The sequence below is a fragment of the Fundulus heteroclitus genome, unplaced genomic scaffold, assembly GCF_011125445.2.
Source record: "Fundulus heteroclitus isolate FHET01 unplaced genomic scaffold, MU-UCD_Fhet_4.1 scaffold_43, whole genome shotgun sequence".
Lineage (NCBI taxonomy): Eukaryota > Metazoa > Chordata > Actinopteri > Cyprinodontiformes > Fundulidae > Fundulus > Fundulus heteroclitus.
The window spans coordinates 2,218,164-2,243,526 of NW_023396846.1; the positions used below are offsets into that span (position 1 = coordinate 2,218,164).

The 25,363-nt window shown below is 41.1% G+C and overlaps 1 long non-coding RNA gene across 1 annotated transcript; it reads right to left on the bottom strand.

Moving 5' to 3' along the window:
* Positions 1–13,122: 13,122 nt before the first annotated feature.
* Positions 13,123–14,485, bottom strand: LOC118560449. The gene is made up of 3 exons (XR_004929325.1): positions 13,838–14,485; positions 13,436–13,555; positions 13,123–13,358 (listed from the first exon to the last, which is right to left on the bottom strand). It is a non-coding gene; the product is annotated as an uncharacterized LOC118560449 (long non-coding RNA).
* Positions 14,486–25,363: the final 10,878 nt, after the last annotated feature.

A 25,363-nucleotide genomic window follows, 5' to 3' on the forward strand; every position in this document is an offset into this window, starting at 1 on the left:
GACATTTTAAAGACAGCTTGACAGTACATTAATGCCTCATATCTTTATTTGGGTGGCACTTTATTTGAACCTTAATACTAGTAACAGAATATACTACACTTGAGCCTATACATTATTATAGACATATATTATCAAGTTGTGTGTGAAGAGAGTGCTTTATTGAATGACATTTCTTATGTTATTGTTTTCACTTTTTTCATTCATGCTATAGTTTGAATGACAAATAAACTTCTTACTGAAAGGATAACTACTTAACTATTTTCTGAAATTACTATATCAACAAATCACTTTAAAATCAGTAACTTAAACATGTCCAAATACCCTCAAGAAAGTGTTATGGCAATGTGGTTAAAAATAGTAAAGAGGATCTATTCAAAATGTTTACATCAGCATTCCACACATACAAATGGCAAATGAAAGCTGGGACTTTATATTTTACTGCAAAAAAACGGGTTTGTGTAATAATTATAAGTATTATTGGCTGGATTTTGACATGCGACTGTCGCTGTAGACCATTTAAAAGGGGACTTATATCATTATGTGCCAACCAACAGTGGACTCCTGTCATTTAATGCCATACAAGAGGAGACTGTCTAAACTCTAGCTTGACAGTATATTAATGCATAATATATTTATTTGGGTAGCACTTTATTTGAACCTTAATACTAGTAACAGAATATACTACAGCTGAGCCTTTGAAGTTATTACAGACATATATTGACAACTTGTGTTATAACAGAGTGCTTTATTGAGATATTTTAAAACAATAAGTTATTGTTTTCACCTTTTACCTCCATGCTATAGTTTGAATGATACATTATATTTATTAGACAAAAAGATAACTATTTTCTGACTTGACTACATCCATGAATTACTTTAAAATTAGTACCCTAAATATGTCCAAATAGCCTTAAGAAAGTATTATAGTCCTTGCTTAAAATTAAAATAAGCACACTGGTTTTATAAAATGTTATATATTTGAAAGACATTATTTTGTTGGTAATACTGCAGCCCTTGATATCAATGCCAAATTACTTCTGAATTACAGTTTAAGCTTTATTTATTTGAAGTGATAGTGTTTTTTTATAAAATGCTTGGATCACAGAGAAAGGTAATCATTCAATAGAAGAAACTGGTGCACAGACAGATCCACTGCATTACAACAGAGGCCCCCTCTTGGATAAGTAGATGTCGTTTAAGAATCTCTTTGTCCCCTCTTTGCAATTTCTCTAAAAAGTAAAAAAAAAAAATTTGAAGGTAATATAGTGTGAAAAGATCTTACAAGAAAATTTTGTATGATATTTATTTTACAATTAAATAACTTGAAACACATGTCCCCACTTGACAGTTTACACTGACAGTGCACTGTTTGCTAGATAGACGTGTATGTGTGTGTGTGTGTGTGTGTGAGGTGGGGGTAAGGAGGGGGGAGTTCACATAGGGGTGAGAGATCTCATAAAAAGGGGAAGGGGTCAGGAAGGAAGGACATTAACTCACTGATCCACTGTGAGTGCCACAATCCAGCCAAAATCCTAAATTCATATAACTATTCTATATGACCTGTTAAAGTACCCACAACTTTTCAAATAATACTGATTAAATTGAAACAGTTTTAATTTATTGACCGTATTTATTACACTGTGACACATTAATCTTTGGGTTTGTTTATCAGTGTAGATCTATAACCTCGTTGGTGAATCAGGCTGAGTTTCATCAAGCCTGTATGGTCTGACATTTCCCCCTCAGCAGGAACACTTAAAGCACTCAGAGGTTCACGCTGCGTCTTTATGCTGATCCAGCTGCTGTTTCCCTCTTTTCAGCTCCATAAACTTCTAGCCTGTTACAGTTTATAACCATCATCACCTTTCACAGCGACAGGTTTCTCATCTCAGTCTCTGCTCTGACCAGACAAATCTCCTCTATTGCTCTCATCAGGGCGCTCTGGTGCGTAATTACCAAGCTGAAGGCTCAGTTTGAAGTTGTTCTCTGAGCGTTTTGTTTGTGGTCAGAGCGGATGGAATAATGACTTTCTGCTTCGCTTTTAGCCCACTTATAGTCTTTATTGGGGAATCCTACAGGAAATATAGCGCTTTTTATACATGGCAGCCCCAGAGTTGATGAGTAAAGATGCAGCTTTTCAAGCTCTGCGTCTCTCTGGTTCCTAAGTGACTGTAGAAAAAAACACTTTTTTTGGTAACGTCTGGTATCAGCATAATTTATACTAATGATATCAGGTTGAGGCGGTGAGGTGGGCAGATTTTACCCCCATTGGTGCTCTGCATGCGAGGAATAAACAGTGGGAAAAATGCATAAATAAATAGTGTAAAGGGCTCCTTTAGAGGGAAGAGGAGGAATAATGGGTCTGAGCTGAAGCCCCTGATGTTACAAGTTCCTTAAAATGACCCTTAAAAGTCCACACCTAAATTACATTTAACGTAATTATGCTCACCTGAATTAAAGAGCAAGGCAGCACTCCATTGAAGCACCGCTGGTTCTGTGTCGTTAAAAACAAAATGGCATGAAACACAGCTACTGACTCTCCTATTGACTTTAATTGGGACATTTTGGTACGAGTGGAAGGACATTAAACGTAGTGATTCACGTTTTGAAGGCTGGCCGCTGATAAAAGCACCTGAGTCTGAGGGAATGGAGGAGAGAGGAGCAGTAAGAGCGTTGAGGCACAGAAATACAGCGCATGTAGTTAAAATAATGCAGAATTAATAAAAACAAACTTATAAAGCAGGTGGCCTAGTATTGGAGTCAGAGCCGTGACTGTGGGAGCTGAGTTTTTTCCACAGGAGAGGAGGACTAAACGGAGCAGAGCGTTTCTGTTAGGATTATTATTCATCTGGCACAAGGAACCTTTTTAGTTTATTATTTGCTCTTTGAGTGAAGCGACCACTGAGTTTGGTCTCCATATTCACAAACATGGAAACAGGCCTGCAACGTAGGGTTAGCTTGGTGTTTGCTGGCTTTAGCTTTAATTAATCAGCATTTAAGCAAATATTATTGAACTGTGATTTTAGATTGACACCCTGAGTGTTTTTATTTTAGTGTTTTATGCAGAGAAGCATTTGTTACCTGTCTTTATTTCATTTAAAGGTCCTAAAGTAGATTTATTTTATTCACCTTTTTTATTTTCCTAAATAAAAGGGGGAACATTAACACTTTATACCAGGGGTGTCCAAACTTTTTTAGTGAGGGCCAAATCCAGAAAACTAACCAAAGGGCCACACTAGAGGTGCCATATTGCCACATGAATACTGTGTGTATTTCTAAGTCAGCTATTAATGTGAAGAACATTGCAGTCAGTGGGAGCAGTGATGCTGTCCTTTGATTGAAGGATGGCTGACATGTCAGCAGAAAGTTTGGTGGTTGAGACACGAAGGACTTCACAGAGATGCTGTCAGTCATTCTGCTTCTCAGTCTGCTTTTGTTCTGATTTAACAGAGAAAATCTTTGTTCACATATGGATGTTGAGCCCAACAGGCTCATCATTGTTTCTGCGTGGCGTCTCATCAGAGGAAACTTGGCATTATCCAAACTCTGAAAGAATTCAGGGAGGGAGAGAAGCTGATGTTGACTCTGCAGAGAATCATCACATTGCATTTCAATCAGTTCTAACTGCAGACTCTCTTCCACTTCTTCTGCATCCACCAGGAAGGAGGTGGAGAACAGCTGGATTTGTTTTTCAGTGACAGAAAAGTCTTGGACACTCTGGTTGAATTCTGTCAGCAGAGATGCAATCACAGACACATATTTCTCCTTTTTAGCAGAAAGGTCGGCCTTTGGAAAAGCAGACGTGATTTCAGACAGAGCAGGGAAGTGTGCAGCATTAAAGCCTCGTAGTTGTGTCTCAAAGAGGCGGAGCTTTACCCAGAAGGCTTTCAGGTGTGCATACAGTTGTGGCACCAGCTGTTCTTTGCCTTGTAGCTTCTTGTTCAGTGTATTCAGACGATGTGTAAGATCAACTAAAGATGCCAGGTCTGCCAGCCACAGAGGGTCACTTAGTTCATGAAGAGGTCGGCCCTTCTCTTTTAAAACCTGCTCCCTTTCTGATCTCAGCCAATCAGAGCGCTGCAGCACAGAGCCGCCCAGCGCACATCAGAGTGGTAGAGTACATCCCCGTATTCAGCATCCACATCAGACAGGAAAGCCTGAAATTATCCGTGCTACAGTCCTCTAGCTCCAGTTATGGTGACAGTTTCTGTGGCTCCATCTAGTGGTGAATCTGAGAAGTGCAGCAGAGCTGAGCTCAAGCTTCTTGTACGGCCATATTGTTATATTTTCAGAATTTGCTACGGGCCAATAAAAAGTGGACCGAGGGCCACAGTTGGCCCGCGGGCCGTAGGTTGGACAGCCCTGCTTTCTACCTTGTGTCAAGTGGTGATTTAGTCTGTGCCTCATTTTTCCAGTGTTCAGTGTTTAGAGCTAAAACCTGATACCGTGCAGAGATCCCAGATAATACTTTGAAGGAAACATTGAAGAGATTGATAGAACCCAGAGCCCACTCACTTCATTTGTGAGGATTAAAGGGCTACAACCAGAACCCATCCAGCTTGGCTCAGAACCAGAACACATGGCTGTGATCTGCTAAGGTCCTCACTAAGACTAAGAAAGTAGAGCACATCACCCCAGTTCTAAAGTCCTTACACTGGCTCCCTGTATCTCAGAGAATAGACTTTAAAATACTTCTGTTAGTTTATAAATCCCTAAATGGCTTAGCACCTAAATACATCACAGACTTGTTATCAGCGTATCAACCCTCCAGACCACTCAGGTCTTCTGGCTCCAGCCTGCTCTGCAGAACCAGAACCAGACATGGAGAAGCAGCATTTAGTTCCTATGCTCCGCTTATCTGGAACAAACTTCCAGAAAACTGTAAAAGTGCGGAAAGTCTAAGTTCTTTTAAATCAAGATTAAAAACACATCTGTTTAAAATTGCCTTTGACTGTTCTAGTTAAACAGTTTTACTGTTTTTAATGTTCTTTTTTGTTACTACATTCTATCCCTACTTGCTTTTATTCTATTTTCTATCTACATTTTATTATTTTGCTATATCTTAATCATGTAAAGCACTTTGTATTGTCTTGTACTGAATTGTGCTATATAAATAAATTTGCCTTGCCTTGCCTTGCCTTATGTGGGTTCTGCAGGTTCTCCAACATAAGATGGGTTATTTAGGTCCATCTTTGCTGTAATTCCTGGAGTTCTGTAGAACCTCCTCCTTATTCTCCACTTAAACTCCCTCTATGTGTCTGAATTTGTAGTCTGATGAGCTTCAGTGCAGATTGTCTCCCAGTCGTCTTCAGAACAAACTGGGCCCGGTTCTTCCTCCCATCTCTGCTGAATTGCTCTATAGTTCTGCTGCTTCATGGACCAAAAAATCCTGTAGAAGATCCAAGATATTTCTTTGCTGCTCTTCCTACCTGGACATCAATCAGAGCTTCTCAATGGGAGATGGAGCTCTGATTTTACTCCTGGTGTGACATCAGGGAGGATCTGAGCTGAGAGCATCTAAAATGATCAGTGTTGGCAGTTTATCTTCACTTTTAAGTCCTTTAAATGTTTTAAACTGGCCGTTAGCAAATAGTTGATAAATGTAATGAAGTTTATATTCTGCCCATTTTAAACTAATATCCAGGTTATTTGGAGCAAAGGACTTCATGTATACCGTAGATGACAGGGAGAGATGGAGGTTGATGTTCCAACGTTTTCTGGATCTTGGTCCATAGTTGAAGTGTTCTGCTTGTCCGTTCTGTTGTTTCCTTAAACTGATAGTCTAGAACCAGCAGGATGTGCAGGGGTAGGTACCTGAGCTCTGCTCAATATGAAGCCAGAGCGTATCTCCATTATTCATGATCCAAGTCATGATGGATTTCATTCATGCAGCAACAATTCAACTCTTTCTGAAAACTAATGAGACATAAAACAATGGAGGTTTTTACCATCCAGACCTTCAGAACCAGTTCAGCTCAATAATTCAGTTGTTTCTATGGAAGATGAACAGATTGGATCTGAAATGATGAAATTCTTCACTTCTAACTGATGTTCCAGCATATCTCTAGAAATTGTAGCTGCAGCTCTCAGATATTTTAGTCTTCATGTCTTCTATCAATGAATCCACTGATTAAAGCAGTAATCTCAGAGACATGTGCTACTCCAGAGGTTCCCAAGGTTTGTTCCTGGAAGCTCCTACTTGGACCTCCAATCCAGGCTCCGCCCCCTTTAGAGAAGATCTTTCTATAGATGAAGCTAAGAGTCACCTTGATGCTGCAGACCTTTGTTCAGGGAGGAGATGTCAGGATGTTTGTGACAGTCTGTTCCAGGCTTTAGTTGTTCTCCTCATGAGGAGCTAAAGTCTCTGACAGGAACGTAGAGCTGAACAGGAGAAGAACTTGAAGCTTTCTTCTTGGTCTGTCTGCTTGCAGCAGCGTGACAATCCAACATTTTAGCCTGACTTCATCTGGAAATATTTCTCTGAGCCTAAATCAGTTTGAAGGTAGGCGAGCTCCTCATCAGAGCTGAGATCTTTTTGTCCTCCATGCTGGAAATGTAGAAGTCCAGCAGCTCCTGATCTGTGATATCAGAGCGTGTCATCATCAGTAGAACGGGACTTCATTTCCCTCTCAAAGCACGTTGGAAATCTGTGTGGAAAGATGCAAACAAAGACTCTCTGGACTGTTTTATCTGCTGGGGGCCTTGTTCCAGAGGCTCCTTGGACACTTTCACAAGCCATTACTGCAGCTGCTGGATTCAGGAAGCTGCATCTTCTTCTTGGTCTCATTGTAAATGTGAGCAGCGCCACCTGGTGGTGCTGATTGGTAGAGGAAGAGCTGAAAGGTTGGAGGTGTTTGTCGGAGGTCTGTGATGATGGAAGCCTCTCCCTGGTTTGTGAGTCTGAGCTCAGAGATCAGATCTTCGATTCTTGGTGAACTCTTTGTTGAATGTGATGCAGCTTCTCCTTTTTAATGTTTGTATTTCTGGATCTTCCAGTGTGGCCACAGCAGATTTCCACAGGGCTCTTTAGTCTTTCATTCCTCCATCTGTGTGTGGGAGTGTGGATGGAACAGGGATCCAGAGTTGGTGTTAGTGTTTAGATTGATTGTATTTTAATGCTGATTATTAAATCAGTTGGAGCTTCCAGAAATGTTGACTTAGTTTCCTGATGTCCTTTTAGGCTTCAGGCTGTTTCTTTAGGTTGTTACTGAGGGATTTCCTTTCTCCTATCTGTTGGAGCTTTTCCTCTGTTTGGACAAATGAGTTGTGCTACAGCGCCACCAACTGTCCTCACTACATCCACTGCAGGTTGTAATGTTTCATCATCATCATCATCATCATCATCATCATCATCAGAGCCCAGGTGTCTGTCTGCTCTCAGCTCTTCTTTCTTTCTCTGGATTTTTACAACAAGTGGACGTGTCCAAATGTTGGACTGGTCTTTTCTCAGTGGAGGACAATGTGTGTCTGAGAGACATGTAATGTCCATGTTTGCTGCTGAAAGAGACTGATGGTCTGACCCCCCTCCTCCTTTCAGGGTGGAGCCTGCTGGAGTCCGATGGTTGACACCAGGTCTGAGGAAGTGTAAGTGTGTTTTTCATTTGATTCATGACAACAAAGCAGCTCACATTCAACCATCTTCAAACTGTCCATCACTCATTCAGGAGTCATCATCAAAGTGTCAATAAATGATCAATAACTGCAGCTGGATTGTCTTTGTTCTCTCCATCAGATTCCTGTCAACTCACAATCGACACAAACACAGTGAGCAGAAAACTCAAACTGTCTGAAGACAGCAGGAAGGTGACATTTGTGGAGGAGCTTCAGTCATATCCTGGTCATCCAGACAGATTTGATGTTCATTATAAGAATCTTCCATTTAAAACAGTTCATCCAAGCAGATTAGGTGATGATCATGTTCCTCAGCTGCTGTGTAGAACTGGTCTGACTGGTCGATGTTACTGGGAGGTCGAGTGGAGAGGAGATGTTTATATATCAGTGAGTTACAGAAGAATCAGGAGGAAAGGAGACAGTAGAGAGTGTTGGTTTGGATTTAATGATCAGTCCTGGTGTCTGAGCTGCTCTGATGTTGATGGTTACCATGTTTATCACAATAACAGAAAAACATCTATCTCCTCCTCCTCCGTCTCCAACAGAGTAGCAGTGTATGTGGACTGTCCTGCTGGTATTCTGTCCTTCTACAGAGTCTCCTCTGACTCACTGATCCACCTCCACACCTTCAACACCACATTCACTGAACCTCTGCTTCCTGGCTTTGGGTTCTGGAGGTCCAGTTCTGGTTCCTCAGTGTTTCTGTGCTGATTGAGTCTAAAGAGTCTCCTCCTGTCAGAGAAAGCCTCTCCCTGTTGAACAGATAGTTCAGTCTGTTCATGTCTGTCTCTTTCACTCAGAAACACGTTTTCACATTCATGGATTCAATCTGTTTCTTTGTGAAACTCTTCTAAATGATTCCTTGGAAACTTCTTCCTCTTCCAGTCCTTTAAAGATGGAAGCTGGGATTATTCCAGGATCCACATGTTGTTTTTCTGCCTGTTTCCAGTCAAAGCTTCATTCTGAATATCAGCATGTTGACTTTCTCTCTTGGTTTTTTACTTTCATTCATCAGTCAGATTTCATTGAAATGTTGGCCAGTTTTTCTCAATCTCTGGACATTATCTGTTTCTGTCGGCTCCTATTTTTCTAAACACTTTTTAGATTCACATGTTAAATCTTCCTTTTGTGTATTTGCTGCAGTTCTACTTCATGTGTTTTAATGTGAAATAAACAGATTTTCTTCTTCTGTGTTTGATTCATTTGCTGCTCATTCTCTTCTGTTCCTCTGATCAATTTTAATATTTCAATAAAACTCTGTCATGATTTGTTCTTGGATGAACAAATCATGAAGACAGAGCGCGCACACACAGAGCTAAAATAGAGAGTTTATTGTAAGAAACATGAATAATGGTATGTGGAACCAGAGATGCAGAACTGAACTGGAGCAGAGGTGTTGTTGTGTGCAGGAGCTGGCAAGCAGGACCAGAAACACGGCAGAGAGGGAACCTTGCTGGTCAGAGTCACAGCAGGATTACAGCAAGGCAGGGTGAATACTAGTGATGGGTCGGGCAACACTGATGCGTCGGTCTCATAGAGCGAAACCCGTGTCGATGTGTGTGTCTCTACGGAAAAGTCACGTGACCGATACAGGCACTGTTTCGAACTGATTGATGAGCCAAACTGTGTTTATAAGGAAGTGCATCTGTCAACGGGATGCATCTCCCAAAACAATCTTGCGTGTTTTGCGAATATACAACTCATCAAAAATTATGGAACTTCCTCAACCAAAAAGAAAGGTTTCTGCTGTGTGGGACCACTTTGATGTCATTTCGGAAAATAAGGTATTTGTTTTAATTTCCTTGTTTCATCCTGTTCCTCTGAGTTTCCACTTGATTTTCTGAATAGAAATTAATTTCAAAGTGACCTTTAGTTTACTGTTCGTGTTATTTTCTGCAGGTTAAATGTCGCAATTGCTCAACAGAGCTTGCATATTTGAATAACAGCACCTCCTCAATGCTGAGGACCAAGCATGAGAACGAAATCCATGATACACCCATGATAAACTCAGGTATACAGGTATTTTACAACTTACTGACTTTGTTTTATTGATAATTCTGATTAATTTATACTTTCTCAATTTTAACCATCAAGCTTCTAGGAAGCAGATGCTAGATGAGGCTGTGCTTGATTTCATTGTGAAGGACTGCCAGCCGCTCACCGTTGTGGAGAATGAAGGGTTCAGGGAGCTGGTTCAGCTCCTTGAGCCCTCATATGTTTTGCCAACCAGAAAGGTTTGTGTGGAAATTATCTAAAGTGGTAGTTTATTTATCAAATTTATTTTAAATATATTGATTTTCTTCTGGTTTGACTTGGTGTAGTTTTCAGACCATCAAACAAATGTTGGGCAAAAAGTACGAGGAGGAACGGGAACGAGTGAAAATGGAAGTACAGCAAGCTGTGGCAGTGAGTATAACCGCTGTGAACATGGAGGCTTACTTAGCTCTAACCTGTCACTACATTAATGAAAATTTGCAGCTGTGTACATCTGTGTTGGGTGTGCAATACTTTCCACAAAGTCACACTGCTGACAATTTGGCCAAAGTAAAAAGGGCCATGATGGAGGACTGGGCCATAACAAAGAAAGTAAAGTGTCTTGTGACCGACGCAGCACCAAACATGATTGCATGCGCTAGACAGCTCCAAATTCGGCACTAAATTTGGATTGCACATAGTCTCAATTTATTAGTTAGAAAATCATGTGATCAGATCCCAACTCTTACATCCATCAGACACAAAGCCAGGCACGTTGTCACATACTTCAGATCAAGCACTACAGCCAAGGAGAAGCTTGCTCAAGAGCAGCAACAGATGGGGCGACCAACCCTGAAACTTATCAATGAGGTGCCAACACGCTGGAACAGCACGTATGAAATGCTGCCAAGGCTGCATGATGAGAAGGAAGCAGTGTGGGTATCTCTGGCCACTCTAAAAACAGATTTGACTCCACTTACAGCTGATGAGTTTACCATCATAGGAGAAACACTTCTTGTGCTTGCTCCTTTCCATCAAGCTACAGTGGAGTTGTCTGCAGAGAGGCGAGTGTCAGGGTCAAAGGTCATCCCAATGATGAAAATGCTCTATATGGCACTTGAGCGTAATGCTTCAACCTCACACACTGACACAGCACGACACCTACATGAACACCTGAAGCTTGGAGTTACAGACACTGCTTCAAACCTGGAGTCATTAGGTGTGTTGACCCCAGATTTAAATCACTTGGGTTCCTCAGTTCCTCTAAGCGCAATGAGGCCCTCTGCAGACTGCGGACAGAATGTGCCTCAATAACTGGAAGCACAAATGAGCCCCAGCCAGGAACATCTTCACAACAGCTGTCTGCCCCACTTCAGGCATGATATTGAGCATTATTTCTTTGTTGTTTGTAAATCATGTACTAAAATGACAATTTGGTTTTGTTGGTGTTTTTTTTTAGATAACCTTTGGAAACATCCCATCCTAGATCCCAGACTCCTATTATATACTGGAAAAACTAAAGACAGTTTATCCAAACCTCTTCCGACAGTCCTTAAAATTTCTCTGCAGTGATCTCAAAAAAGTGTAATAGACTGAATTTCAAAATATTGGAACAAATTTTTTTGAAAAAAAAAAATCTGTAAAGAAAAAATGCCAGTCCACAAGCATCCTCATTCACAACATGTTTACTTAGAGGTTATTACATTATGATACAGGTTCACATTATTTGACTGTATCTAAAATATCAATGATCTTTTAAATTGAAATGAAAATATGAAATAGTACAATGCACCATACAATAAATTAAATTATATTAGTGTATAATAGGTCATCAAATCAGTGTCAGTTAACTCTGTCAACTAGGTTGCCTGTAGTGATTTTTAATGTCCAGCAGGTGTCAGTATTCAGTGACACAGTATGGATACAGTTTGGTAAAAAAGGAAAATGTAATTTTAAAACTAAACTAGTTGAACTGTGAAGCTGATCAGTCCCACTGAGTGGACATCAGTAGTGCAGCTACTAAAACAGCCAGACTTCTGAGCTGCTGCTTAATAGAGTAAATGAGGAACACTTTTAATAACTCAGCGATGACGTTTAATCTCTAAAGTGCATAACTAGCTCTAATAACTGAATTTATTTTCAAAGACAAATGTGCTGAAGAAGTTGATGAGCAAATAATGTTTTTCGATCCTTCCAATGATCAGAAGTATCATTGACCATTGCACCAAAGAAGTTATTGAGGTACTGGTTGGTGAAAGAAACTAGGTGTGGACAGCGTTCTAAAGATAAATTTAAGAACCTCATTAGCTCCACCCACAGGTGATGATGGGTAAAGTTCACTGTTGAAACTATTCCATGGTGATTCGTCTGCATGGTCGACATAGAAAGAAATATGCATCTATTAGCAAGACATTAGAGAAAGACTCTAAGTATGGATTTGAATTTTTTAAATATCTGTTGATGTCAGGAGACAGAAACAGTTTGTCTGGTGGATCAAGTCCGGCAGAGAAAGAGGAAACTCAACTGGCTGCAGATAGATTTACGTCAGTATTTAATAGAAAGAGGACTAAAGTAGATCAAGTCAATATGTTTACAGAGCTTCACTGACAGCGAATCAGAACTGCTCTCTGACGGTCTCATCAGGTCAGGGAAGTCTGAGGCCAAAGGTCAAGGTTCAAGGTCGGGTCCAAAATCTCTTTCCATCCATCGGGTCCAGCAGGAAAAGCCCAGCCTAGGAACTAGAGACGGGCTTTTATCGGACCGCTTCCTTTAAACAATAAATTATTTTGACAGTCAAACTTGATTTTAAACTAAAACGATCGTTCTTCCTGTTTTCTCCAACCGAGCAGCAACAGAATCAAACATCAAAGCTGCGTTTGGAGCTTTAATCCATCACCAGAGAAAACTGGGATGGAGTTTAAATAGGATTTGTTCTCATCATTATTATTATTATTATTATTATAACTACGTAAATAAGATATCAGAGGCTGAGACCTGGACATGCAGACCCGACCACAAGCTGCTTGGTTTCCTGCAGAAATCTGCTTACCTGACTCCGCCAGATAGATTTGCTCCGCATATCCATCTGGAAACCTTCCGTTGAAGTAATTTTGGGAAGGGGCGAAAATACTGGTTAGCTGATTGGCCTATGTTGGTGATAGACGGGCCAAATAAACCAATCAGATTCGTCGTCACACGTAACAGAGCGACGACGAAAACACAACCACAAGCCAAGCTACTCTTGCTGCTGCAGGCAAAGGCTCGTTAGCTCAGCAAAGAAATACTCTGTAATTCCAATAAAACTTGCTCGATAGCCACGCTAACGCTAGTTTCATCGGCTGAAGCCGCCATGTTCTTTAGACTGAACTGTCGCGCTTCTCGTTGCGTCACACCTCAACCCGCCTCAAAGCCAACGCTGATTGGACGTTCGTTTGGTGAACGGCTCCAAATTTTCTTTAACGGAGAGTAGCCAGACTGATCTGCGAGGTGAAACCTTGAAAGCTCGCGAGATCAGGATGGTCTCACGAGGCTAGAAATCTGCAGCAGCAGCTGATGAAGAGGAGGAGGGACGAAGCTGCGGTTCTGACGTCAGAATGAAGGTAAACGTGGCGCCGCCTCCAGCAGGAAACCCAGCAGGTGGATTCATGTCAGGAGAAATGTGGAGCAGCTAAAACCACTGACCTGGTGAAGCCTCTTATTAATGACGACTTCTTCACCTTGTCAGCCGTCTCCTCCATGCTGTCCTCCATCAGACTGGAGTCTTGGTCTTCACCCTGCTGGACGGATGTTTTAGATATCAGGGGTGACTGAGACGTCAGCAGCTACACGGCTAAAGGCGACTCCTTCCCACCTGAAGGTCTTCCAGACTGGCTTCCCAGCCGGTCAGGGAGCTGCTGCTGCTCTGCAGCGTCTTCCTGCTGCAGGAAGCAGGAGGAACGACGGGGAGGAGCCTGGAGATCACAACCTCCACCTGAAACAAAGCCAACAAACTACCTTTCACATTTCTCTCTGTTCTATCCACCTTATTTTTGAACAAGGAAGTAACTCTGGGTCCAACTTCTGTTTTTTTTTGTGCTCCACTTCCGTTTCAGCGCTTCCCTCGGCCAAATAACATTAGCTTGACTGAAATGATAAACTGTTGCAGCAACATTTCCAATAATTGCAGAGCGATGGAAGTGGCAGGTCAGCGCCGCAGCCTTAAACTATTCATGACTGAGAGGATGACATGAAGAAGTGGCCTCTTAGAACTTACCAGGACATTTTAAACCATCTTGGGTCGTCACTTGGTGCAGACGGCTCTGCTATGTGAATGTACCAAGGCGAGCCTCCACAGTGGAAAAGTTAGCACGGTGTTAATGAACAGCAACATGGATGACCTGGTATTCATGGAGGCTGATGTGCGTTCAAGCCAAAGCAAGTCCAGCGTTCACTCTGCTGGATCCTGACTACATCAAGCGGCTCTACCGAGACCTCAGAGCGCTCTGGTGCTGCGGCTCCAGGGGAAGTTCTTCAGTCATGCAGCGGTGATCTTAGGGAAGGTAGGCTGATGAATCGTCTGAGTCAAAAACATAATGGCTGTTTCCCCGTTGTGATTAGATTGCTGCTCAGTTCATTTTACAAAGACAGCAGTGCTAAATGTTTGGGAGTGAACTGATGTTCTAATTGGATATCAAAACTTAAGGCTCAACAACTTGAGGACGTTGAGGGTCTCGTGGTACATGGAGGCACACTGGCTGACGTTGACCACCATGCAGGCCTTGCTGCTGCTGCAGAAGAAGCCCTGCAGGTAGTGGGTCAGCTTGCTCTCCCTTAATGGGACGTGCTGCAGGAGCCTGGAGGCAGCAGACAGCGGGTCACTCAGGACGCTCCAGGACCAGAACTGGTTCCCAGAACCATGAAGGTCCTACCTGGTGTGCTGGTTGTGCTGCAGAGCCTTGATGCATTTGCCCAGAATGAGCAGCGAGGCATGGATGTTTCCAGCTTCCTTCAGGTCCTCTCCTTTGTTCTGGGTCCTGGAGCTGCGCTCAGAGCCTGCCAGGTGGCACAGACACAACCTGCGGGACGTTAACACCGTTAGCACAGCAGACGCTCAGAGACGCTGAGGTGGCGCCGGCTACTCACGCGCTGACGGCGTGGACTGGTGGCGGCTCGCCGTCCTCCACTCTCAGGATGCGGATGGAGAAGATGCTGTGGCTGCAGCAGAAGCTCAGACTTGGAGCCCAGCAGGACCAGAACCTGCAGCCCCATAAATACAGATAATCCCCATAAACACATTTAATAATGGAGCTTTTATTAAAACTAAATTTGTTCCATTAAGAAATGTGATTTTTAGCACTAAACTACTCACAGTAACATTTTATTTTTCAATGTAGTGACATTTATTAATGCTCTTGTGACCTCAGGTACGGTTTCTAAGCCTCCAACCATCTGGTACCAGATCACAGAAGATTTCGTAGGGACTAACAGAGGCACGGATGTAGATTAAATAGAATTTATTAAGTTTACCGTTTCCGAGGAACAAAGATCAATTTCACTGCACCAAAAAGAAATTGCTTTAAAAGTAGAAACTATGCTGGTCTGGAATCCTGAGAGCTGAGAGAATAATTAAAAACCCAATTAAATTAATTAGACTGTATTGGGGGAGAACTACTAAAGAAAACAAACAGAATACACCTTAGTGCCTCCCAACAAAAACACTCACTCCACAAACCCTGGTGAATACAACACAACAGAAAATCTCTCCTCCCACTAGTCTCCTTAAACTAATCTAAATAAAACCAGCACAGGACCCAGGGACAGCATAGGTCCTCCTGTGGGTTAAAACCGGGCCAGGAGACTAAATAAAAACTCTCCCTGCCTTACTAAACTAGGAATAAAACCCTAAAACAGTAGTTAAACCAGCAGCCAAACCAATAACTGAACCAGTAGCTAAAACAGTAGCAGGTCAACCTGCAGACTAAAGAGATCTAAACTAGATCAGCGTCCCCAGCAGCCAGGTGATGATCTACTGCCTTTACCTTCTCTGCAGTAAAACCGATCCACGGTGCTCCGGACGTCGCTCTAGAAATGCGCTGCCTCTGCAGAAAATCAGAACAGGATGGATCCTCCTCAGAGATCTACCTGCTTTTAAATGTAGACGCTCATTACCTGTCTCACCCCAACCAGGTGTGCTCTGTCACCGCCTCTTCCATATATGGGCAAGAGAACCAGCGCACAGCGCCCTACTTCCTGGACAGCAGCCCCGGCTACAATCTGAAGAGACCAAGAGTGGAGAAAAAAAACAGTTAAAGCAGCTGTGCTGTCCTCACCCTGAGTTTTCCTGATTTATTTATTTTTTCAGCAGCTAGACAGCCAGATAACGACGCTCCAATAACCAAACTTCTTTCTCTCTTTAGTTTATTGAAGAGTGACCTCTGACCTCTGCCATCGCTTTAGCCATCGTAAACTGTAACATACCAGGCTTTGGATTAGCAACAAACATTACAAATCAGTCACTCTTGCTGCAAGCTAAAATAAAAACATTTTCATAACTTTAGCGTACAATCATTTACACCTCAGTTAAATAAGGCAAAAAGACAATTATTGTTTTCCCAATTAACCAATATTTACGAACAAATCTCGTCTGAAACACAACGTGAAAGATAGTAATCAGCCCACAACTGCTCGGTGCTCACTGAGCTCTATTATACACTGGATTGATGATTGGCCCTAAAAACTGAAGTCACTGGCCGCCATCTTGCTACTCCCTACTCTCACAGAATCCCACAGGATTTGGTTGAAACAACAAGCAGTTTTCTGGCTGCGTGAAAACGTTTCACAGATAATTCTACAGTCAGTGGATGTACTAACACTACCAGCTACTAGGAAATGAGGTGCTGAAATACTTTACATGTTATTCATATTATATATATATATATATATATATATATATATATATATATATATATATATATATATATATATATATATTTCTGTATTGTTATTTATATTTTTATAAATGTTATATATATATATATATATAATTAAATAAATAAAATGCAAAATATTTCAGCACATGATTTTCTCAGTACTTCATAGTTTTAGAACATAACATAAAAGTATTTGGCATTTGACATTTTAAAAGTTTTAACCCCCCCTGAACATGAGAAAATCCTCGTTATTTGATGCTGTAGCGCACATATTGCCTAGTTACTGGAGGAAAATAGGGAGTACCAATATGGCGGCTGGTGGCTTCACAGCGACTCGTTCTAACAGCGGCTATTAGCACTCCAGTGTATAATAGAGATCAGTGATCAAAACCGACTCATACAAAAAAAACAACCTGTATAGAGCAGCAGCTTTTACATTAAAGTCTTTCTCTTTTTATACATTTACCCAAATCAACTGTACAGTATTTATCCTCTTTTTAATCTTAAATCAATGAACGTGAACCATTCAAATTGACAAAGTATCACATAGAGCTATAAAATTAATTTTTAAACAGCCCACACACACAAAATGGTGTATATGAATTATTTTAAATCACATTTCAATCATGTTTGATAATCATTCATTAAATTACTGTCTCTCAATAACTCAAAAGCACACTGTTGCTTGTTTTAGCTCATAAAACCAGCTCTCTTAACTATATAGCATTAGTTGGCATATAGTAATAGTGCAAATCACATGCAGCAATAGCTCAATTAACACAGATAATTTACACAAAACACAATTTTTTACATCCTCAATTCACTCATATACCTTCATCTGTCTCCAGCTGGTTTTAAACATCGTCTCCAAGCATAACAATATAACAAAGATACTTTCTCCATGAAATCAGTGAGCAATCAGCCAGAATCAGCAGTAGTTAGCATGCTATGCTAAGCGCTAATCATCATTACTCACCGCAGTTTTCACTCGACAAAACACAACAACACGGTGATGTCCCGCAACCAGAAACCCTCCTGGCAGGTGCAGATAATCTCCTAGGATCAATAACTCAAGATATAACACAGTTTTAATCAGTATTTACTTAGTAACTAGTTATATTGACGCCTCCTGTTCTAACTCTCTCTAAACTGCAGTAACGGCATCAGCGCAAAGAGAAAAAAGACAAAAGAAGAAGCGCGTAGAGCTTGTAGTTGTGAATACGCTCCCTGCTGGCAGAAATATGGAACTACAACAGAAACAAACTATTGAATATTACAAAGAATACAAAATTAATATTCTGCTTTTTTTAGATCACAAGGGAAGTGAGGAAAGCTTTTCCAAATATTCCAGCCATCAGCTTTTCTACATCAAAAAGAACCTGGAAAAGGAAAGAGTTGCTCTGGGTGAACAAATACTGACGGCATCAGGAGGACCAGGCAGGGATTTTAGGGCTAAATATTGCCATGTAGAGCTAATATATAGAATATGCAACTAGAGTATATTGCAAAGTGGTAAACCTTGTTTCAGTGTCTAAGCTCTGTTTAGGGAGATGCTACAAAATCTGCTGGCCACGCCCACATTAAGACATTTATGTCATGTGGAATATGAAACGCATGGAAGTGATAAAAGCCGACTATTTGATGACATTTATAGTTACATAGAGACAAAGAAAAAGAAACTTCATGTCCTGTTAAATCCCCAAAGAATGTTTTTTAGCCTGTGGAACAAGCAGTGACCAGGTAATGCTCCACAATAACCACACTAAAATGTTTTCACTTCAATTAGATTTTATTTCTATAGCGCCAGTTCACAACACGTCATCTCAAGGCTCTTTACAAAGTCACATTCAATCAGATCCTAAAAAGTAGCTCTCAGTGTTTCCAGTCCAGAGTGCATGTAGGAGGGAAACATTTGGTACTAAAACGCCTCTCACTGCATGGCAGAAATTGTGGCATTAAGCACATCTGTGGTCAGAAGCTTTGGGCATTACGCCATCCAGTTGAGTCCCAACAGAAACAGTTTATGAAATATGGAACCTGGCAACTTCTCCCCTTCATGATACGCCTTCACTCAAGGCTTTGGATGCAAGCATAGAGACATATGCAGCAGCTTCTTCTTATTATTTGATTATTATTCTGCTTCCACACAAACATGAGTGTCAGCCGCATCTTGGCTGAAGGAAGAATGATGAGGGCGGACTGCAACAAGTTTGGAGTTAACACGGTGAAATCTAGCCAGAGTTGAACTAAACTGGAGCATTAGAAGACAAAAGGGCAGCTAGAGAGAGCAACGGCAACGACATAAAGCAACTGGAATCATTCTAGAGCTCCGTATACGCATGAGGTGTTCACTGTCAACATCTGGTTGAAATCACTAAGGTAGTTGAAAAGATGGCCCAGACAAAAAAGAATTTAAAAGCTGCACCAAGAGGTAAAAAGCTATTTATTCAAGGATTCACAGCACACCTTCATAAATATGAAACCATTTACTATTTACATAAACTGCATTTATTTCACATTTCAAACACACATCACTGTCACATTTAACTCTTCCAAAGAATGTCAAGAATCTTCTTCAAAATGAGCAGAGCTTAAAATGTTGGTCTATATGTAGTAATAAAGATTCTCTGCATGTGTAACAAAGGCAGGTTTTTAGGTTGGCCCTGAAGTGTTAAGCTTTACTGTAAATGTCCCAGCAATAGGTTGGATGATGTGGGCAGAGAAAAACAGCGTAGCTGCATCCCTGTTGCCTTGCTGGCCACATCTAGCTTCAGCAGATCATTTGGTTTTCACAAACTCTGTCACACTTCATTGGGATTGTCTGCAAACTGCATTGCTTCATTGTAAATATGATCTGGATGTTGACAGATAACAATGATCCTGTAGTTTAACACATAGCAGCAGAAGAAAAGGATGGAAGCTTGTTTTCTATGAAGATGTGGTAGTGTGACCTCTGAACATGGAGCTGATCTTAGTGGATGGAACACATGGAACCATAAAGGTGATGTTACCTATTTTCTGCCATTGTAGACTTTGATTCATGGAACAACTGCTCCTTGTGTTCTATGGTAAAAGCAGCCAGAGCCTCCAGTTACAAACTGGCTGAGTAAATGTATTGTTTGGTGCTGATTTTCTGCCGTTTAGTAACTGAATCCTCAGCATGTGGAGCATTTCATGGCGTCATAATGGACGTGTGATCATGCTATATTCAGCTAATCCTCAGCAGGATCTGCAACATGAAAACAGTAGACGGCTTTCAGATTGTCTGCAGGTAACTAAATGCCAGCTTAGTCAGCTACTAAGTCAGATGAAGGCCTGATTGCTCACTCGCATTAGCATTTGTAATTATTTAGTCATTTGTATACCTGTACCTCAGTAACAATGCTTATTCAGAACGTTGTGAATCTGTGAACTGACTTAGTTTTAGAGCATAAAGTAAAAATACAGGTCTAACAGTCATTGAGGGAAAGCAGATCATGAAGGGTTTTAAAATGAAAAAATAATAATATTACCTTTAATTGGATGTTATGGGATGTACTGTTTTAGTGGAATATGTGAAATGAAGCGATTTGTGTTCACATGTTTTATGTGCCATTGTTATAAATATATCAGTATTTAGAATACACTGTAAAAAAGATAATGATGATAATGGTGATGTGGTGAGGGAAAATCCCCAGGGATTACTTCAGGAGAGTTTCCTATGAACATATTACTGAGATAACTTCATCAAAGAAGCAGCTGTGACTTTTAAAAGTCATTTCTCTGTGTTCCAAAGGTAGTAAAGTGATTGGCTGTAGAAGTCAGTGTTTGGATGAAGAACATTTACCTCCACAGAAATCTAGAAAACAATACATGTGAAACTCTTTGAGTTCATTTCATTAAGCTTCCCAGTAGTTGAGCTGATGTGGCGGCCATCTTACCTGGGGCTGACTCCCAGATTTTAATCATTTATTGATTTGATAAAAACTCATTTTCTGGAACATAGCTTGACCCGTTCTGTAGTTGTTCAATAACCAAATGTGACGATGAAAAGATAGCATGAAGCCAGCAAAAGCCACCTCCTTGTCCCCTAATGTGTATATTCTGTAAGTTGTTGTGCAGATCCAGGGACACGTGTGGCAGATGGTTCCATGAGCCGTGCCTAGGCTGACAAGAAGATGTCCTGAAAGCTCTGAGGGAATCCAGCTGGAACCGTCTATTGTGTTGTTGGAACCAAAGTTCTGTGGCAGCAAACTATGGAAATGTTCTTCATCATTTCAACATTTTATACTTACCTGTTTCTAGTTCAGCTTTTTCTGGACCTTGTTTTATTTTCTGTGTAATTAGTATGTACATAGTGTGGCAATGTAAAGCTCAGCAGTTTTGATCAATAGAATTGTAAAGTCACATGTTGATGAGCTTTAAATGTGAAATTCCACATCATATCTTAATGAAATGTGTTGAGTAACATCTGGAGGTGTTCTCCTGTCAAGCTGAATCCAAATTGTCCACTGAACACGTACTAAAGGTTTACTAGCAACATTGACAGCAAGCTAACATGTGAACTGTGGAGCTGGAATGTTCCAGATGCTGGAAAAGTGCAGAAATCAACGTTCCAGAGCCGTTGTTCAGGAACCAGAAGCTGCTCTCAGATCAGTTTTAGTCCAGATGTTTGTGTTGCACTAAAAGCTGAAAAGATGAAAGCCATGAGTTGCTTTTAAAAGCAGAAGCTTCATGTTTCTACTGTGCTGTGTGTGATGTGTTGCCAACAATCAATGAGCTTCATGGAAGGAAAGAACGTCTGAGTCGCTGCTTTGATTTTCTTTTGCAGCTTTTCTCTGACTTCTAACTTCAGCTTTAAGCAACAGTTCTGGTTGCTGCTGAAGCTCAGAAATCTGATCCACACTTGGAGCTTTTTACTAAAAGCCATTTTCCATCAATACACACAGAACTGTTAGAGGCTTTTTCTTTGTGCTTAGAAATCAAATGGAGTTGATTCAGATCAAATGTCTGATGTCCAAGGGAAGGTTGTTTCATAATTCTAGATCTGCTGCAGCTAAAGCTCAGTCACCCTGAGCTTCAGCTTCATCTTTGGCTGACTCAGGATCAGCTGATCAGTGACCTGAGGGAACAGAGGATGTGCAGGATGTACTAGTTCAGACAGCTAATGTGTGGCAAGGCCATTTAGAGCTTTAGAAGCAGATAAAAGCATTTTAAAATGAATCCTAAAATGTTCAGGCAGCCAGTGCAGAGAGACTAAAATAACAGAAATGTGGTCAAAGCTTCATGTTTCATAGAGTCTAGCTGACCACTGATCTAGATGCTCACAGTTCTGGACTAAAAATGATGTTTTCTGTCTGCATGAAGCTGTAGCATATTGTGACTGATGCGCTCATTGATATTATGGACACACTGACTCAGTGAGTGCAGTGAGCCAGGCTCAGCAGCAACATGGAGATTACAAGTCACATGTAGTCAGCATGGATGTTAGGAGATGCTGGAGAACTCTAGAATCTGACCTGTTGGCATCAGATGGAGGAGAAATAATAGTGGCTGAAAATGGATCCTTGAGGAACCCCACGTTTAATTTTTGTTGCTCCAGATTTATATTTATTTACCAAATGACACAAAGTTATCCATGTCTGCCAAATATGGTGTGAACCAGTTTAGCCCAGAACCAGATAATCCAGCCAGTGTTCTAGTTGGATCATCAACATGTTGTGATGAACTGTGTTCAGCAGAACTGAGATCCAGTAGAACCAACAGAGGAGTTCTGGAGCCATTCCAGTCAAGATGAGCATCATTGTAAACGTTTAGCAGTGCAGTCTCTGTGCTGTGGTCTGAAGCCTGACTAGAAATCACTGAAGAGATTCATTTCATCAGAAAGTCATACATTTGTTCATCACAACCATTTTCAATGATCTTTTCCAGAACCAGTGGATTAGTTCTGATCCTGTAGGGACTTATTATCCATGGATCTAGAGTTGGTTTCTCTAACAGAGGTTTGATCTCTGCAGTTTTCAGCCTTTAGAAAACAAACTAACTGGAGGGAAGTATTTACTATCTGTAATATTTCAGGGGCATCACAGCTAAAAACTGCTTTTAGAAACTCAGAGGGAACAAATCCAGGCAGCAAGTTGTGGATTTTCTCTTCTGCTGTGTTTCGGTCAAGAAGACATAATTCAGTTTGTTAAAGTCATTTAGATGCTGTAATGATTGTGGAGGCTCAGGAGACATCAGCAGGTTCTCAGAGGTGGAGATAGATGGTGCTGGTCTCCATCAGGAGGGATGATTGGTGAGCTGTTGGTCAGCCTGTCAACAATAGCAAACAAAGTTCTGCTATTATTAGTGTTTTTATTGCTGAGATCAGAGAAATAGAACTGCCTCGCTGGTTTTAACTCCACAAACTCACATCATGATGGTAAGATCTGTTTCACTTCAATCATTTCTCTGACTGATCAACACTCTGTAGACATGAAGTTCTCTGCATCACTGATGAGGAACCTTCAGGACATCTGAGAACAAGAACAAGGCAGAAACATGGAACTTATTCATGATTATGTGTTTATGAATCATAACACAGATTAAAATAATTCAGGTTAACATTATTTCAGTACAGTGACTACATGTGGGGATAACAGCTCATCACATGTGGGTCAGAAAAATGTCCAACAGTGAAGCAAAGAATCTGGTTTAATAGTGAGGAACACATTCAGACTGATGTTCTAGGCTGAGCAGAAGAACGTCAGAGTTTCTCATGGAGATCCTGCAGGGAGCAGCTTGTCTTCTCAGTCTGTTCCTCAGAGTCAGACTGGTCCCTCTTTCTGGAGAAAAGAACCAGAGTTTCTCTGAATTCACTGTTAGCAGACACTTAAACTGAGTTTTTACATCACCTGCTTTCTAGGTAGCACCAGGTTCTTCAGCAGAACAGCAGAGATGAGTCTGAGAACCAGAAGGCAGTCAGATCTGAACTCCTCCCACTAACCTACCTGTCCTGCCTCCATCACAGCTGAAGCTCCGCCTCCTTCCAGGTAGCAGCTCACCTGTGTCTCAGTGGTTCACATCTTGTTCTTCAGCACTTTGGACCGTCTGAACAAACTGTAAGTTTGCTTTGTTTCCTACCAGAACTTTGTCTTGAGGAACTTTCCTCTTTGTTTCTGCTCTCTGATGTCTGGAGAACATGTTCACTTCTGGTTTCAGCACAAAGTTTCATCTTTGTACTGTTTGAAGACTAATCTACTGGAAGAAATGTATAATTTGGCTTAGTGTGAATTATTTTCTGCTAGATTCAAAAATAATTCACTGTTGTTGTTTTTTTGTTTTTTTTGTTTTTTTTATTTCCTGGTTCTAAACCGTCGTCTGTAGTTCTATAGCTCCTTTTAGTCTTTCCAGTCAAACTGGAATCACTGCATTCCTTCAACATCATCCTTTAGTTTCTGTTTGTTCTCAAAGTCTGGAAACTCAAAAAATGTTTCCAGACTTTACGCTTGATTTAATTTCAGTCTAATTTTCATAGTAATAAAATGAGAACAAAACTTTAATCTTCTTTATTAAACTCCTCCCAGCAGCTAAAATCTAACACATCTGTTTATAGTTCCTTCTCCAAAGTCCTTTAAAAACTAACCATTAATAAAGAATCTGATGCTTTGAGCTCTGATGATCCTCTGCTGCATAAACCATCAGCTGAAATTGTTTTTCATGTTGAACTGAGTCAATGTGATGAACTGAAGCTTCCAGTCAGAGTGAATCAGTGTCAGTGGATGAAATGTTGCTCCATGGCTCCATCTAGTGGACTGATAGTAGAAGTACAGCAGCTGATGGCAGCTTCCTCTGCCTCTCACTGCTGTCTGACTGCATTCAACTGACACTGATATGAAGCAGAGAAGAAGAGCCAATCAGAGGAGGAGCAGCTGATCTTTTTCCAGCACTAATGATGTAAAGGATGATCAGAGTTGATGTGCAGATGAATGATTTGTGTTTCCTCTGCAGGTGAAGGTAGAAAGTGTGTGTGAGCTGATGTGGATGTGAATTCAGCAGCATGGATCAGTGTGAGGACAGAGAGGAGGGAGTCCCTCCCTCTAAAACCACTCTGTGTGGGGAAGCTGAGAGCCAGAGCCACGCTCAGAGGTGAGATCAGCATCTCTAAGTGTCCAGAGCCCTTTTCACACAGCGTTCTCACTATATCAGGCCAGAAGAGACCAAGTGGTCCTGAAGCTGCTGCTGTTCCTCTTTGCTGCTTCATCCAGACTGAACAGAGCAGCTCAGCATGGTACCAGTGGGTTCTGACAAACAGCAAGTCAGTGTTGCACAACCAGCTGAGTGACACCAGCCTGTTGCTTAGAGCTCTGGGTTCCAGCAGGACACATCTGGAAAAACTCACCAACTTCCAGAACATTTCCTGGACCTTGATGACCAACATGTGTTCAACATTATTCATCCTAGAAAGAAGGACGGCTGATCAGACATTTATGGAAGAATCTTTACATTTATTTTCTGTCTGAATACGACCCAGATCATCAGAACCAGATAGTCCCTCTATGTATGTGTTAAAAATAAGTTTTCTTTTTACAGGATTCCTAAGACACTGACACATAAACATCAACCAGAACCAGAACCCAGCTGTGTGTCCTTTAAGAGCGACAGGTCAAAGGATCTTCCTTTTCAATTCAAATCTTCTGGACCTGCATCCTCAGAGAGGTGAGCTGTATCTAACTGCTGTAACTGTGGAAACTGAGTCATTCTGAAATGTTTTTATTCCAACATGTGTTTAACGTGAGCTCAGCTCTTTTTCCCACATTTCTATGTTCATATGTGAAGCGGTGTGTGTTGGATGTTCTCCAGAACCACAGCAGTGAAAGTGGAAAGAATGGATGTTGTTGGAGGCGTCCTGG